Source organism: Apis florea, unplaced genomic scaffold (assembly GCF_048593485.1).
Source record: "Apis florea isolate Af1SG1 unplaced genomic scaffold, ASM4859348v1 contig_2190_pilon, whole genome shotgun sequence".
In the NCBI taxonomy this organism is placed as follows: Eukaryota; Metazoa; Arthropoda; class Insecta; order Hymenoptera; family Apidae; genus Apis; species Apis florea.
Window position 1 is genome coordinate 679,786 of NW_028256541.1, and position 18,341 is coordinate 698,126.

General features: G+C 21.4%; 1 protein-coding gene and 1 long non-coding RNA gene across 3 annotated transcripts in view; one reads left to right on the forward strand and one right to left on the reverse strand.

The window, feature by feature from the left end:
- Positions 1–18,341, reverse strand: part of 5-HT7 (5-hydroxytryptamine receptor 7) — a 244,495-nt gene that overhangs the window by 175,083 nt on the left and 51,071 nt on the right. The gene's annotated exons all lie outside the window — the stretch shown is intronic.
- On the forward strand, positions 2,583–3,476 carry LOC147658540 (uncharacterized). The gene is made up of 2 exons (XR_015294670.1): positions 2,583–2,865; positions 3,029–3,476. It is a non-coding gene; the product is annotated as an uncharacterized LOC147658540 (long non-coding RNA).

Sequence of the window (18,341 nt, forward strand, 5' to 3'; positions counted from 1 at the left end):
TTTTTATTATATATATAAAAGTTTTTTAATGCTTTCCTATAACTAGAGTTGGGTAAAATGTAATTTAATTAAAAATTATAATTAAAACGAAATCATGTTATTAATTATGATTATTGATTTTAAATAATCACTAATTATTCATTAATGATTGAGAGAATTACAATCACTATAATCAAAAATAATGATTAATTCATTAATCATAAATTATCAAATGTTTATTGAATCAATAATTTATTTGTAACTGTATACTTGAACTGTAAATTCTGTAATTTATTAATAATAATAGGAATAATAAAATCAATAATAAGAATAATATATTTTTTTAAAAATAGATGCTTATTACTTACATAATTTTGAAATATAATTAAAATAAATTGCTTATTTACTTTAATATAAATATAATTTGTTTTAATATATAATTAATTTTAATTTTCACTTTAAATATATTATCTAATAATCTATGACAATGATCTCTATAGAAACTGAAGAAGAAAATGTATTATATATAAAAAAAAAATTTCTATCAGATATTGATTCATAATACTTATTAGTTAATTGTTATTCACAAACGAATTATTATACAAAATTATATAATATAAAATTTCTCCCTAAAAAATAATAATATATTATGATTTTTAGTATTTTTAAGACTAATTTATAGAATTTATAGAAATTTTACGTATGTACCGTATAAAATATCCTTTTAATGATATAAAAAAGATTAATCACAGTTAATTGTTATTAATTTGGTTCGTTCATATGAAAAATAGAAATGAGAAAAATAATCATTATAGGATTTATTTTTATTAAAATATACTGCTATTGGAATCATTATTCCATTTTTAACGCATATAAATAAAAACTTATTGAAAAAAAATTTGTTTTGATATTTAAAGAACTATAAATAAAGATTTTTAGTTTATTAATCTGCTGCTTCAAGAAAATAAGCTAAAATCATAAATTCTTTTTTTCTTTTTGTTAATAAGTTGAAAATAAAATAATTTCAGAAAGCTAAATCTTGATTTACAAAAAAAAAAAAAAAGAATCCTATGATGATAAATCAAATCTGAATTGGATAAATAAAGAATAATACTATATGATGTACTCGAAAAAATATTTAAAAAAAAATCTTTTTCTGTGGAATTTCACGAATATGGCAAAAATCAATCTTTTTATCCATTTATCTTATAAATTTAATATGATAGACAATATTTATGATCGGATTCAACACACGAAAATATATAGAGAAAGTATTTCATTCCCAAATAAAATCTTGTTTTTTCATACGTGTGCTAGTATTTTGTCACATAAATTTATAAAAAAATATAAATAAATTGATCCAAGTAGAATGATTGCAATTGATTTTCTTTTATACGATTAAATAAGATATTTGTTTATATGCATATACATATAAAATTCGGATAAATTGCATTACTTTCAAAAAATAATGAAAATTATAGAATATATTTATTAGTGTACATATATGTAGACTATATATTTAAAATTTTGAATTACTCTTTCAGCTTATTATTATTATTATTATTATTATTATTATTATTATTATTATTATTATTATTATAGAAATATTCTTGTTTAAAGTTATCTTAATAAATATCACTTTAAAAAGTGATATTAGATTTTTTTTCTATTCAATAAATTTTAGTTTTGTATGCATACATGTAATCATTCAAATGATTATAAATTATGGATTAATAATTACAAATTACCAATGTTATACAAGATATTTTCTTAATCATTTTCTGTAATGATTATTTGATTAATAATTATTATGATTATTTTCTGTAATCAATTACAAAAAATAATAATGATGTTAAAATATAATTGATTATTGCCCAAATCTGCTTATAATCCATTTCAATATAATCTATTTCAATATAAGACTTACCTATTTAAGATAAATAATTATATAGGAAAGAGCATATTTCATAAATTTTTATGATTTTAAAATTTTTATATTCTCAAGAAAGAACATAATGAAACAAAATTTTGAATAAAATTTTCATCTACATGTAAGCGTTTTTTTTCGAAATTTGTAAAAAATTATTACTATATTATATCTCATCTATGTATATACATGCGTAGTGACAACGTATGAGTCAGCATACTGTTATTTATTTACTCTTAGAAATACAAGATAGTGCACGCTTTTAATTTTTCTTGTTATAATATATCATAATGATATAATAAATGATAATGCAAAAACTGCTATGTGGAAACTAACATTTTTACAAATACATAACGTAAATTGGCATTACAATAATTTTCTTAAAGAAAATATGAACACATATGATATAGACAAAATAATAACATATACAAAATATATTTTCATTTACATTTCATTTATATTTTTTCGAGATTTGAGACAGTTAACACGTTTAATTAGTAATAATCATTGCTTTTTAAAATTGTTTGCAATTAACTATAACTATTATTTCATTTTATGTCGAATCAAAATACGTTCGCAGTTACTATTAACTATTGTTAATTGTATGACGTTCTGTGCGCTCCTGTATCCGTCGGCAATATTGATGAATTATTACTATACTATATTCATGTGAAAGAAATATCGATGTTGCTCTTCGATAGTAAATGTATCATGTAACGTACATTCCATGACGTTATATTAAAGATTCATGATTATTATGATGAGAACATAGAGAATGTATTGATAATTTATATACGAAACTAGAAATAGAATGACACACAGTGTGTTTCTAATATTTTTTTCATTTTCAACAAACGTATTAAGCGGAATCAAGAATTAATACAAATCAGACAGAAATGTCGATAAAAACAATATGATGGAAACATGCTATATGAAAGTTGTCTATGTGTTACATGAAAGTAATTGCAATTTTTGTATCGTATTCATTGAAATCATATTTTCAGAGTATAGTATTATAAGAGGATTGATTGTACTTTCATGGTATTTGACGGTATGATGGTATGAAAATAAACTGTAGTAAGAATGAAATAAAAACAATTTTTACTTTAAAAACAATTACAGATATTGAGAAAGATACAATTAATTGAATTGTAAAGTTATTTATAATTTATTAAAAGATTTATTAAATGCCTATGGTGAAAAGAAAAAACATTGGAAGAGAAAAGCAATATTACACATTTCATTAAACTTTTGTGCCACTGTAAGAAAAATTACAAAGTTGAGATAGAAATTAATATTCAAAATGTTTGTCGCATATTTTAACAAGCAACATTATAAATTGAATAAAGAAAATGTAGAATTATGATTAACAACGAAGCATAAGAAAGAACGTCTGACATTTGCAAAAAATATGTGCATTGAAGAAAATCTTGAAAAAAAAATCCTTTTTTATAGATAAGAAACAGTTTAACTTGGATAAAAGTTTATTATTATTATTATGATGTTCGAAAATAATTATTAATAAAAATTAGATGTCATTTTAATTATTAATAAAATTATTATTATGATATTCGAAAATAATTATTAACAAAAATTAGATGTCAGATGAAAGGAAGCGAAATGTGATTTGGATTGGCATCAGGTTTAAAGGAAAGACGGAAATTAATTTTATATAAGGGGAAATGAAGGATTTGTGGAACATCCAAAGTTCTTATGAATAAATAAGTATAATAATAGTTTTTATATTTTGAATATAAAAAATTATCGTCATGTATTTATATAAACAATTGATAAATTGCATTTTTATTTTATATATATATATATATATATATATATATATATATATATATATATATATATATATACACATATATGTAGTATTTCAAAAATTAAGGTCACCTCTTAGTTATATGTAAAAAATTGTTGTAAAATATCATAATCTATAATATATTTAAAAATCATCGAAATTGGAGAAGAAGTATCTTTTTTGGAATAATGGTTATATGCTCTCGTGTTATATATTCTTGATACTAGTTATCATAATGTGTTTAAATAATTGATAAATAATAATTGCATATTGACATGTTATCACGGATGCATATATATAAATGAAATTATATAATATTTTTTATAAATATCTCGAAGCTAAGGCATATACAGGGAAATATTTTTCAAAATCTCATTTTCTATAATATATTTCGAAATTATTGAAATCGAAATTATTAAAATATGTCTTTTTTATATATTTATTTATCAATTTTTCTCATTATTGCAGATACTGAATTCCTCGCTTTTTCTTTTTCTTTTTTTCTTTGAATGGTAATATTTTAGGATACACCGTGTCATTCTTCTCCTTAAAATATTTTTTGACACTTTATATTCTACATGAATAGTTTTCAGAGAGAAAAAAACAATTTAATTTTTAGAAAAATAAATTATATTATTATATGAAACACTATATATGTATATTTTAACTTATGTTATTTTATTTAAAAAAAAAAGTATAATATTCTTTTCATTCTTTAGAAAGATACTTTCCAAAATTCGCGAATTTTTTTATTTCATACTTTAAAAAATTAACTATGACATATAATCACAATTATGATCTAATTAATTAATATTATTAAAATGAATATTGAAAACTATATTTTAAAATTGATAAAAAGTTTATACTACTTTTTGATTCTGATAGATTGTTAAGAACTATATAATAAAATTAATATAATAAATATATATAATAAATAAAATGATATTTTATTATTATAATTATATTTTATGTTTTAATAAAATCAATAAATTTTAAAAGCTGCAACAATTAAATATAAAATATTTATATTTTCAATTATTTATAGAAGTCTATGAAATAAAAAAAACATATAAATGCAATTATTGAATGAAAAATATGAAAAATATTTATTTTTAAAATTTTAAAATTAATATTTAAAATACTTCTAAAATTAATAAGGGAATATAATTGTCAGTAATTTATCAGATTTTGTGATCAAACAAATCGTTATTATTTAATGAATAATAAAATTATATTACATATTATTTATATTATTACATATTAATATATGTAATAAATAAATAAAAAATGTAATAAAATATAAATAAAAAATAATAAATAAAAAAATTTACTACAAATTTAAATAATAATTTTACGATATTTTTAATACTTATATAAAGTTTAAATAATTTTTAATTTTAAGTTATTTCAGATTGATTTACATAAATTTTTCACGACTTCTCATAATTCAATATTTATAATCGTAATCGATGTGATATGAAAAATCCTATGTCTAACACAGAAAAAAAAAAGAAAAAAAGAAAGAAAGAAAAACCTATAAATACGCTAAAAAAACTTTTCCTTTTTCAAAATTACACGATAATAAACAAAAGTATTTGCCGCGTTTGCCGTGTTAGAAAACCAGAAATCACGGACTACCAATCAATCAATTGCGAATCGTTCTCTCTGTTCCGCGACAAATTATCCTTTCCGGTCGGCGAACCGTCAACAAGAATGCACAATGAAAGCGACAGAGATTATTGTGTGTTCATGACTGCTGAGTTTCACGGGAATTATCCAAAAGCTGTCGCTCCGTTAATTTCCTGTTGAAACTTTCAACTGCCCTTTTCATTTCGTTCTGATACATAGACTGAGAACATAGATTGGAATATAAACGTTCGAGGGATCGCGCATTCGCCGGAAGCCAGCTTGGATGCGGGCGCATACATCAATAGATGGAGGACAGGTGTTCGAGTTTGGTAATATTTTCTCTTGAATGATATACAACTGATGGCAGAAAAGTTTCAGCAAAGAGAAACAAAGATTTAAAATATTTTTTAATCATGTTCGAAATATTGTAATTTTAATTTTCTTTTCACAAAAATAATATTACGATTCGTGTTAAATTTTATGTAATGTTTCGAGCATATAAGAATTTGTTAATGAAAAATATGTTTTCATTAATGAAATAGAAAGAATAGTTTTACAAGAAAATTTATTTTTGAGAATTATTTTTGAGAATTGCATTTGAGAACTATGTTTGAAAGCTATCGATTTGTAATTATCCTTTGTGAGCGTCTTGTTTTGGAGCTACGCTATAGAAAGCTATGTTGTATGTTGCAGATTTGGAAAATATCAAAGAAAAAACGTACTATCGAAAAACTGATTTCGATTGTAAACGTTTATATTTCATTTCACAAAAATATTTTATTGTAACATAAATCTTTTAAGAAATGGCCTTAAGAAAATCAAGTTCCTTATTTCCGTATTTCATAAGATATTAAATGTTTAACAATTTAACGTTTCAGATTGCAGACAAATGAATTATAGATGAATATATATAGATAATATTATATATTTAATTAATCAATTAATTATTTTTGTAAGAAAATAATATATTTTAATAATTTATGTTATACTCTGCCGATAGCGATGATTCCTAAATAACCGAACTGTAGTATTCGCTAGAGTGTTACCATCATAATCGAATCGTTGTACTGCGATCAGTTTGCGCATTGAGATATCGAGCCGTTAAACAACTTTGAGTGCTCTCATCAGCGCTATTTGCAGATATAATTGAACTGAACAAACATCTTAAATACATTTTACACGATGAGATTTACCTCGAGATATGCTTCATAATTACGATCCATTCCGAATCGAGTCACTAACTGTTAGTGCATATAAGAGAGATAGCGACCATGGTTATTGGCTGGATAGGGACAAATTAATAAAGCACATTGCCATTTTACATCTTTGTTTATTTTCTTAATTTATTTATTTAACTACTTAATTTATTTATTTATTTAAGTAGTTTTGTTATATTTAATTTTATATTTATTATATATATTTATACGAATTAATATTTATATTATAATAATCATTGCTACTATGCTAATGCTAAAAAGTACGAAATACATTTTTGTATAATTTTCTTTTTTTCAAACTCTTCTAAAATATTGTTCTTCTGAATTTTTTTTTCAATTTTCCCTAATGATAGCCAAATTGTATATTTGGCAACTAGATATGAACGAGTTTAATTTTTCAATACATACAATGAAAAAAATAGAAATACGACAAAACTTTTCAAGCAATAATAATAGCAATAAAGTAGCTAATTAGAAAATCTTATTATAATATAGAAAATATTATTTGACAAATGCTTTTTTCCATGTATCTGTTTATAATTGATGAATCAAATCGTTGAATAATAAAATCAAGATAATTTGAAACTGTTTCGAATCTCTGCTTTATATAAAGTATGTATTTTCTGTAAGGTAAGATTTGTTTAAATCAACATTTATCTGGTTTCACTATTAACTATAAGAGTCTCAAGATAAAGTATAAAATAATTTTAATATACGTCAATTTCTCTCATACTAAGATGACAAGATATAAACTGGTCGTAGTATTTTCCGATACTTTCGAATTGTAGCATATACTGCACTTTGGAAATAATTAATATATAATATAGATAGTTTAAAGAAAACTTTAAAATGAGAATAAATTTTTCATTAATTCTTTTTTCTCAAAATCTTTGAGATCATCCTCAGTTTTTTATAAACAAATTTTTTTATAGATTTTCAATTTTATAAAAATTGTAATATTGCAATATTTATTTGATATTTTGTTTATTCATTATAATATTATAATGTCTAAAGAATAAAAATGTGGGAAAATCTTACTTTGAAAATTCCTGAAGCAAAATTTTTTTGCGAATAAGTCGTTAACAAAATCGTAACAAAAATTTTTAATAACAAAGGAAAATATTGTCTGAAATTATTTTAGAAATTTCTAGTTAACGAATGTTCCCATATTTTTGAGACTTATTGAAGTAATAGTTTAATATGTATAATATCAGAGAATTATCTCTGAATAACTAAAGTTAAATGCTTTATATGTAAATAATAAATTATATAATATATACATGATTATTTATTCTATTTAATAATAATTTGGTTAACTAAATCCAATTCCGCTTTTCTGATATAATGTTCTAATTAGAAAAGTAAATAATTTAATATAGAAATAAATGTTCAATCAATATAAATTTTAAAATCAGTTTTATTGATGTGAAACAATAGCATATTTAATCATTCATTGTCATTCTTTCATTTCAAAAGATATAACATCATTTTGTTACATTATATAAATGAAATTGCATTCGAAATATAGAAATATTTTATATATTATTTTTCTTAGTTATCTAATCCAAGATTTAATACTCACTAGCATAAGTTAAATGTGAATTAATTATGAAAAAAAATAGTTCAAAGTTTAAAGTTAATAAGAAGATCCAAAGAAGTGTTGTAAATTGAAATTTTTTTTTTTTTGCAATCATGGTTTCAAAGCTTGGGGCACAGGTTGTGAATTATTCCCTAGAAATATTGGCTCAGAGTTTAGAAAGTATTGATCTGAACGAAGGTATAAGTTTAGCAACTTTCTTCCTAAGCTATTTTAAACTCTCCTTTAATTAGTTACTGCCAAGCGTTGTGCAAACCTTCAAATTTGAACGATTATGCAAACTATTTCCTTAACCGACCTTAATTTCGAAAACGAAGTATCTACTCAAAAGGAAAACAATTTGCATATTAAAGAATTGCAAATATTATTTATATTATTTATTGTTATATATTTAAGAGAAATTCGATACATTTATAGTAATATTCATTATATTATTGATTGTATTAATTATATATATAGCTAATTATATTTATTATGATAATTTATCATAATATCTTTATTTATTTATGATTATTGTAAAAAATATAATTTTATATTTTACAAATATAATATTGCAATATATAATTTTTATAAATAAAAGTGAAAATGTGGACATGTGATAAAAAGCATGAATCTGAATAGAATAAGTGTAATAGAGTTAAGAAACTGTTTTAAGAAACTTTTTTGAATAAAAATGAGATGTATAATATTTTTATAATTTTTATAATTAAATTATCAAAAAAAAAATTTTTTTACGGTAATAAAAAACAAGATTATTGCAAAATTCAAATCATTTAATCTTTTATATTATAATAAATTATAAATATTATAAATATTATATAATAATTGAGCTTAAAATATTATAATTTAAATAACAATTATAATAGTAGTTTTCATCGAATGATATATTTAAAAATATATGATTTTATTTAAAAAAAGAATATAGGCTTTGTATTTTTTCTTATGTATTTTTTATATTTCTATGTAATAAAAAAAAATTAATCAACTTAAGGTATATAATTTTTATAAAATTATTTAATTTTTATTTAATACATTTCTTAATATCTTTTTAATACCTTAAAAATGTAAAAACATTCAAATAGAAAAAATTTTAATGAAAATTTTAATCTTTATAAATAATAATCTTCTTGATCTATCAAAATAATCTCCTTAATATTAAAATTTTCATTTAAGAAAAAAATACATTAAAAATTATACCTAATTATATTTTAAAATTTTTAAACTTTATATATCAATTTTATTTATATAGAATATTAATAATTTATATTTTTAGAAGCTAAAACAAATAAAAAAGTTAATATGCAAAATCTTAAATTATAAACAATTTAAGTTTGCTTGTTAAATGAAGATGAAAACAGAATGCAACGAGAATATAATAGAGACAGAACAATCTCATTCTTTTCTATTTTGTTTTTTTTTTATACGAACTTTTGCACGTATCTTGACTTCCAAAATTAACTTCCCAAAGAATATATTAACATCCCAAACACATTAACATTCTATTTACATTCCATATAAGGTTTTATTATCATTTAAGATAAAAAAATACAATGAAAACTGCATAAAATGTTTTTAAAAAGATAAAGTACTACAAATATCATACAGATTATTATTCTTGTTGATCAACTTGTAACTTGCGAATTTACTTCGAAACGAGAAACATTGAGCAAAAAGTAATATGTTTTGTTAAAACAGCGCGCAAGCTGTCAGTTACTGAAGACATTTTCTGACTACAGGGATTTCGTTGCAATCTGTCCAGCATTTCATGCGTATTTTGTAACACCTCAAATGTCTATTTTCATCGTAGTTGAAATTGTAATTTCAATCTAAACGAGAAGTTTGAATTGTAACAATGAAAAAGTCTGGTGAAAAAGATTCTAAAAACGAAATTGCATCTTCATTTTTAAATCTTCATTTATTACTTTATTTAAAATAATTTATAGAAAAATTGCAGAATTTTAAAAATTGTATTTATTTATTCAAATTTGATTTCAAAAATATATCACAGGAAATAAATTATCACAGAAAATTTAAAGGCAACCGCCGAGTTTTTTCATTTCAAAGGAACTGTTACAAAGGAAGAAAGATGAGAAGGGTGTATACAATAGAGGAAAGTTTCCAGAATAAGAGGAATTTCGAATTTTCTTCATTTTATTACCTTTTAAACCTTGAAAGTAGAATCTTTTTAAGTTAATACAAGAAAAGAATTATATATTTCCTTTATATTGTAATAAAATTGATATTAATAAAATTCATGCTGTACTCTTAACAAAAAATTTCAAAATAAAATGCTGATATATTTCTGTTTGGTCAATAATTATAATAACTTTCTCCATTCTTCAGATAAAATAACATTAAAGATAAGTCATAGTGAATTAGAAAATATAAAATAAGTAAATATGATTGACTCATACTACTTGAATACGATATTTATCTTTTGTTTCAAGATATTTGACATATTAACAAATATGCTTTTTTTTATTATGGAACGAACATAACATTCATTATTATCTTCATAATTATTTTACAATTTTTTTTTATAATATAAATCAATATAATATAAAATAAATAAAAAATTAAATTTTTTATTTTATTTTTTTTTCTTTGAATATGTTAAAGTCTAAACTGATTTTGAATATTGCATAAATAATGCTATTACCCGAAGAATTATTTGTCATAAACTTTATGAGTTTTGAGTGAATAAATGAATTCTATCTCTTTGCCCTTCGTATTCTATTCTATTCTATTCTATTCTGATTGATCTAATCTAGAAGACTCTTTTTTTTTTGGCTTTGGTTTTTCCTCCAATCATTATTTTTTGTAAAAACGAAAATTAAGAGGAAGTTAAGAGAAGAACCAATAGTGTTGAAGGAAGAATGAGCCCTCGCGGCATCGTGTCATAGCGCGTGAAGGTCAAGATCCTTGCACTCATTTCTGTCACAAAATATTAACTCTTTCGCTACGGGCGACTTTTCCGCCACGCCACTTCCACTGAACGAGCCGCCACACCAAAAATATGCACGGTGCTCGAGAAAGATCATCAGGGACCGCGTTTACGCCTCACTGCAAGCTGATGTTTATTGAAAAAAAAAAATGATGAAACAAAATATTGATACATTTTCAAAAAAAGATACTCGATATGCAATAACTCCAATTGTTCAATCGTCATATCGTACAATAGGCATCTTATGCAGAGTGACTATAGTTGCCCGTGGTAGCGAAAAGGTTAAGTTGACTTGTAGCGATGTTGATTGAAGCACAAGTATGACTTGTGAATTGTTGCTATATCTCTGTTTAGATTGAGGATCTCAAAAGCATTAAGGAATTTATCCGTTTGTGAATTAGACTATTGAAAAATAAAATTCAAGTTATTTAACTGCTTCACAAATTTTAGTTTTGTCCTTAATTACATTATTTATCAGATTTTAATTTAGATTTTAATTAATTAGATTATTTATCAGATTTTAATAGATCTTAATTTAATAGTATTTTTTTATAGAATGTTTCTTATAGAATTTTTTAATGAGATAAATATAATAGCAAAAATGAATGTTTTTATTCTTTGATTATTATTTAAACATACAATGATTCAAAAAATATTGGTACACTTTTTAAGACATGATAATTTTTTAAAATGGATTAAATGATTGAATTTTTTTAAGAAGTTAGATCAATTTATTAACGTGTAAAAAATTTTTGAAAAAATTGTAATTTGTCAAATTTACAAAAAAAAAAAAATAGCGAAATATTTTTTTCAACTTTTTTAGCCTTTAATGAAAATTTTGAATAATACCTTTTGTAGTTTTTAGTTAATTATATATTTTATTGAAATTCAGTAATGTTGCTATGAATAACGTTTAAAAATAAAATCGCAATTTTTTATGAATTTTGGTCTAAAATCTAAAAATTTTTACATTTTTTTATCCATTGCACATTTCTGCATCAACTTTTCAAATTGTAAACTTCAACAAAAAAATTGAAATCTAATTTTTAAAAAATTATCATATTTTAAAGTATATATCAATTTTTTGAGATACTGTATTTAGATGTTTATAATCTGTTAGATGTTTCTAATTATTTATATCATTTTGTTTAGGAAAATCCATCAAATATCAAAATAAATATTGTAAAAATACAAAGTTAAAAATTGCTATTTTTTTTTCAAATATTATGATTTTTAGTTTAGATATTTAGAACAATTCAAATTTATAAGAATCATCTATTAAAATCATTATATTAAATATATATGTATTAAATAATGTTATTGATGTAATATATATTTCATATTTTATCATATTAATTCCTATCTAATGAGCCAAATTTGTCCAAATTCTTCCAGTTAAAATAATTTAGCCAGAAAATACAAGACAGAAGGCAACATTAAATAAATTGCTGTTATTTTTCTATTTCTGAAAGCATTGAGCTAGCGAGATATTCTTTGCAGGCTGTACTCATTTCGTTAATAAACAAGGTTTATAACAAGCAATTATAACGAATCATTTGTCGACGTTGACTATCGTTATTAAAAGTGCACGAGTTATCTCCAATGGAATAAACCAATTAGAGACGGAAACATTCATTGAAACCAGTAATCGTTGTTAAAAATAGCGATTAGGTCAGGGTCGTACAATTTTCTCGGTAAGATAGTAACTGACTTGAACTTTCAAAAATATAATATGACAATGGATTTTCTCTTAAAAAGAATGTATTGTTGGTGGACAACCATAGTTACAAAATAGCTAAAAGAAATTTAAGATAGATAAAATAATTGTTTAATTTTTAGAAATTTGTAAATTTTACTAAAATATATATGTAAATTTCAATTGAAATATATCTAGTTGATATATACATATTATTATATGTTAGTATCAAGTCTATTATAATTTTATATTAAGTTTTATAATAATCGATTAATTTTGTAAAGTACAATATTTTCAGCGTAATTTTTTAAGCAATTATTACTTATTATTATAAGCGTTAAGAAGAGAAACCGTAAATATTTGAAAACATTTGAATATTGCTTTTTAAGTAAAAAATTTTAGATTAAATAAGATTCATTTTAAATTAAAAGCAAGATTGAACGATATAAAAAAACTTTATATACATAAAAATTAAATTTTTGTTTACATAGTCATCATTGACTCGAATACATTATTTATAATTCACTAGTTTTTTCATTCTACTTTCAAGAAATTCTATTGCTAATGATTTGGAACTTTTTTTAAACTAATCAATAATGCTACATTTTTACTCGTTGTCGAATCTTTACGTATGAGGTATGAGTCTAATTGTGAAAATACCATTTTTTATCAATTCTTTTGTCCATTTTTTTCAATTAAATTATTCATCACAATTCATCATAATAGACGTTCTTCATCAAGAACGATATCATATTAGCGTTATTCATAACCATTAAAATATTATAAATTTTCCGTAAATTTTAGCAGCAGTGTTTTTTGCTATTAAAAATCAAATTATTATTCATACTTTAAACTTAGAATTATTAATTATAATATTTACTATAAATGGCTTATTATAAAATTGATAAGAAATATTTATACGATAAGCATGCAAGAAACATATGACATTTATGAAAAATATGCAAATACGCATGAAATATTTGGGATATTGAATATATTATATAATATTAATAATAGATTTTGCAATTATGATATATTAGAAATTATATTACAAATATTTTTTTTTATTATTCAATATTTGATGGCATTATTTGATGATATGTAAAAATTAATTTATATAATATAAAAATAATCATTCCAAATTGTAGAATGTGATAGGTATATTTAAATAATTATAAAATTATTACTTTTCCAGCAGTATTTTTTTATATTAGTTTTTTTTTTTAATTTCTTATTCAATTATTGAAATATCCGATTGTACTATTATTTCAAACATAAATTGAATCTTGAATTAAATATCTAATATTTCATTCTTATTCAATTCATCTTTCTATTTCATCTAATACTTCATTTTAAAATTATAAAAACATTTTATTATGATCTATAATTAGAGTACCTTGCATTATCGAAAGTATATTATTATCGAAATTATGAGTTCATTGATAGATTATTTTAATAATATAGATTCCATATGAACACATGAAAAATATAGTTAAACAAGGCAAATAATATATATTAATATATTGTATATGTTTGAATAAAATTTGCAAATACAAAATATATATATATATATATATGCATTATACAAAGAATGCAAAAAATGAATTTTTGGAATTTCCTTATCACAAAATAAATTTTTAACTTCTATTTATTTGTTTCCTTTATATTTTTTTACATCAACATTTATATCTAGTAACCAATAAAATACCACTAAACTATTATTGCAAACAATTGATTACTGATTCAACTAATAAAACTACATAATATTTCCAAAGAATAAATATGTAAATTAAATTATTTAAAAAAAGAACCCTTCATAAATTATATTTTTTATATTGAATAAGAAGTTCTTGTCAAGAAATCTTGTTTTCAATGATTTAAAATCATGATTTAAAACATATAAAATATACGAATGTAGTTCGATAAAGTAAATATTAAATGTATATGTAACTTATAGGTTCACATATAAAATATGGAAGAGTTTCACAATATGTCACAACAAAGAATTTTCCTTATAATATTTTGATAGAGAAAATTTTTTATAGAGAATCAGAAAAAAATTTGCTATAAAATATATTTATAAAATGTATTTTTCCTTATGACATAACAATCGTATTTTACTTAAAAAAAAATACATCTATTCCATATACCATTTTTCAATCACCATTTTCTTCACCCAATATGTTTTTGTTCATGTCCTGTTTCGATATAATAAATATAATTCATATAATAAATATATTATAACGAACTGTCTAATATAAATTTGCATTTATAAGATAAATATCGATGTTATGTCGTATCAATAATCGAACATTTGATTAGATAGAATTATTTATAAAGTATTTATTGTTTAATATAAATCGAATCGATGATGTGGAATTATTCATTATAAAATAGATTATCGCTGAATATTATAATTCCGTATATTATTCATAACAACAACTCATATTTGATATCTAGCAATTGATTACAATTTTTTAAAATTCTTATTTTCTCTTATATAAAAATTTTTTATAAATTTTTTTTTGTATCAATAAAATTATATTTTAATAAAATAGTATCACCAATATCCTAACTAATAGAAAGACAAAACATTTGGATCAGGAAATTTTTGGAAAATGGAAAGATTTTTCCTAAATGAATTATTTTATACTTTAATCAAATAGGTTTATTGAAAAACAAAATTAATATGATATAAAAAACGATTTTTATTATAAAATTATCTACTAAATTTTTTAATATTTTTTTAATAAAAAAATATGCATTTTGCAAATAATTTTCCATTTTACCTTTCTGTTTTTTAACAAAGAATTTTCCAAAATTATATAATTTTTATTTTGCCGAATTTCTAACTTTGAAATATAATTTTTATTTTATATTTCTGTTTCAATTAACATAAATATATATATTTACATTTCAATATTACTGTGTATAGTATATAAATGTATTCAATTTCAAATTAAATTATTTTAAATTAAATTAAAAGAAAAATAAAAAAAAAGTTGTTTAAATTATTATAAATAGAAATAGACAATTCGAATAATATAATTTGGATATTCGATTAGTATAACATTTGGATATTAGGATATTATGAGAATAGAGATTTGATAGAGATAATAAAGATTCTATATTGTATTGTATGCTGTACAATGATACATCACTTCAATGTCACAAAATTTATGTTTTTTAATATACAAGAACATATGGATGAAAAATAATGAATTTTTGTATTTCCAGAATGAGATACAGTTTGCGCGAGTACTTTCTTTACAACTGCATCTTTACAATTTTGAACTGTATTATTTCGAACGAGACTCTGCGAGTTTGAAATTTGAAATTTGATTATAGTCATTTCGTATGCGTCTTACTTCAGATCTAACTCCTTCAAATTTCCATTTCTTTCAGAATTGAAGAGAACATTCAAAGATATTCATTTTCAATGGAGTGAAAAACTTCAATGAAGAGTGATTTCTTTTATCAAATGTAGGTCAAATTAGCAATATTTTTCGAGATTCGACGAAAGATTTGATGAAAGAACTTATCAGAAAAAAATGTATTGAAGTCGACCATTATGTTGAAAAATAAATATTTTCTATCTAAAGAATAGTATTTTCATTTCCTTTTTGTTTTATTTGATAGCTGGTTTCGTTTTTTCGAGATACAGACGAAAGTTCATTACTTCTTAATTGCAATATTCAATAATTTGATGTCAAATAAAGATATCACATTTTTATTATATCCTCTAGGCAATACTTAATTAATTTCCTTTCATATTCAATTTTTGTATATCAATTTACATGATATAATATTAATTTTATATTTATTGTTAATGATAATGAATAGAAAACAGAAAAAGTTTAAAGCCATCTGAAAATTTGTTCTTTATATAATTCAAGAAATACAAGAAATCAATAATCTATTGTCTTTCTTCAATATTCTTTCATCAAATATTTTTTAAAGTAAAAAAAATTATTATTGATATCCTTATTATTTTGAATTTAACGTCTTTATTTAGTAGAAATTCAATAATCCTTAAATCCTAACCGATAATATATATATTTAATTAATTTTAATATTTTAGTCCAATCTTTAATTTTTATATCTTGATATAAAGATATTCTAATATTTTATTATAAAGGAATTATTCTATTAATATATTTTTCATATAATAATTATAATTCTATCAATTTTCTTTTATTAAATTTTATAATACTGTTAATAATGCAAACAAATGAAATTTAATTTTTTAATAGATACAATATCGATACAATAACATTTATTTGTGCCATGAATTAAATTTTTATTTAACATAATTAAAAATTCTATAAGTACAATTTCAAAAGGAATTGCGATAATAATTTTCTTTCACTATAAATATTCTTTTTATAATTGGAATATAAATGATAGGTCACCGAAATGAGAAATTTTATTCATCGAACGATTCATAAATCATCTTATGACAAACCGTCACAATCATCGTAACCAAGCCTTCTCAATTTTTCAGTTATCGAGCACGACAATCGGACCATCATAAATCAGTCCAAGATGTTATATATTCCTACGACAGAAGCGAGAGAAAAGAGACGATGATAAAGCTGATACCGATAATTCGTGCAAACGCTTACTTTTACGAATATTGAAGAATTATCCACCACATATATATATTTATAATTCTATATGAATATTGACAAGATTTAAGATTCATTGAAAAATGAGAATTTTTTTATGCATCAGTTGAGATATGTTGGCGGAAATCCAAATAGCTTTATTATACTGAATCTTTGATACATGATAATATATTACATGTAATGTATATGTACTACGAATGACGTATCTGTATTCCCTAGTGACATATTTACAGCCGTCCTTGAAATATCAACGAAATAGATACATGCAGTTTCTATTTGAGAGATAGAAGTGCTGCGATATTATGCAGTATAGGATATGATATATTGCCACTTATAACTATGGCTAATTGGCTATGGCTAATAGAATTTTATTAAAATATAACACAGATGAATTATTTTGTCATGAAATTAATAAATCAATAATTAAAATCTACTATAAAATTTATCAGCAATACTTAACTGTTATTTAATTATTAAATATATATTTTATCAATATATATCAGTCAATTTTATATTTATTCATATCGTTAATAGAATTAATGTAAATCTTATCAGTTCAAAAGAATCTTCTTTCACATGATAATTATATCTATAACTTATAATATATAGATGATTAATATAATAAATTGTACAAATTAAAAAAATACTTTTTAAATTACAAAAGAATTTTTTTCATTATTACATGTTTTCAAATTAATTTTATATATTATACACAAATATACTAATCACATTACTCACAAAGATTAAAATTATTGTCTTTGATATATATATATACTTTCGAAATTAAAATATATCAAAGAATATATATAGATGTATATAAGAATGTATATTATATTTATAATAAATATATTGTTAATTCCAATCCATTCCCAAAGTTATAATATATAGTAATAAAATTAAATTAATTTATTACAAAG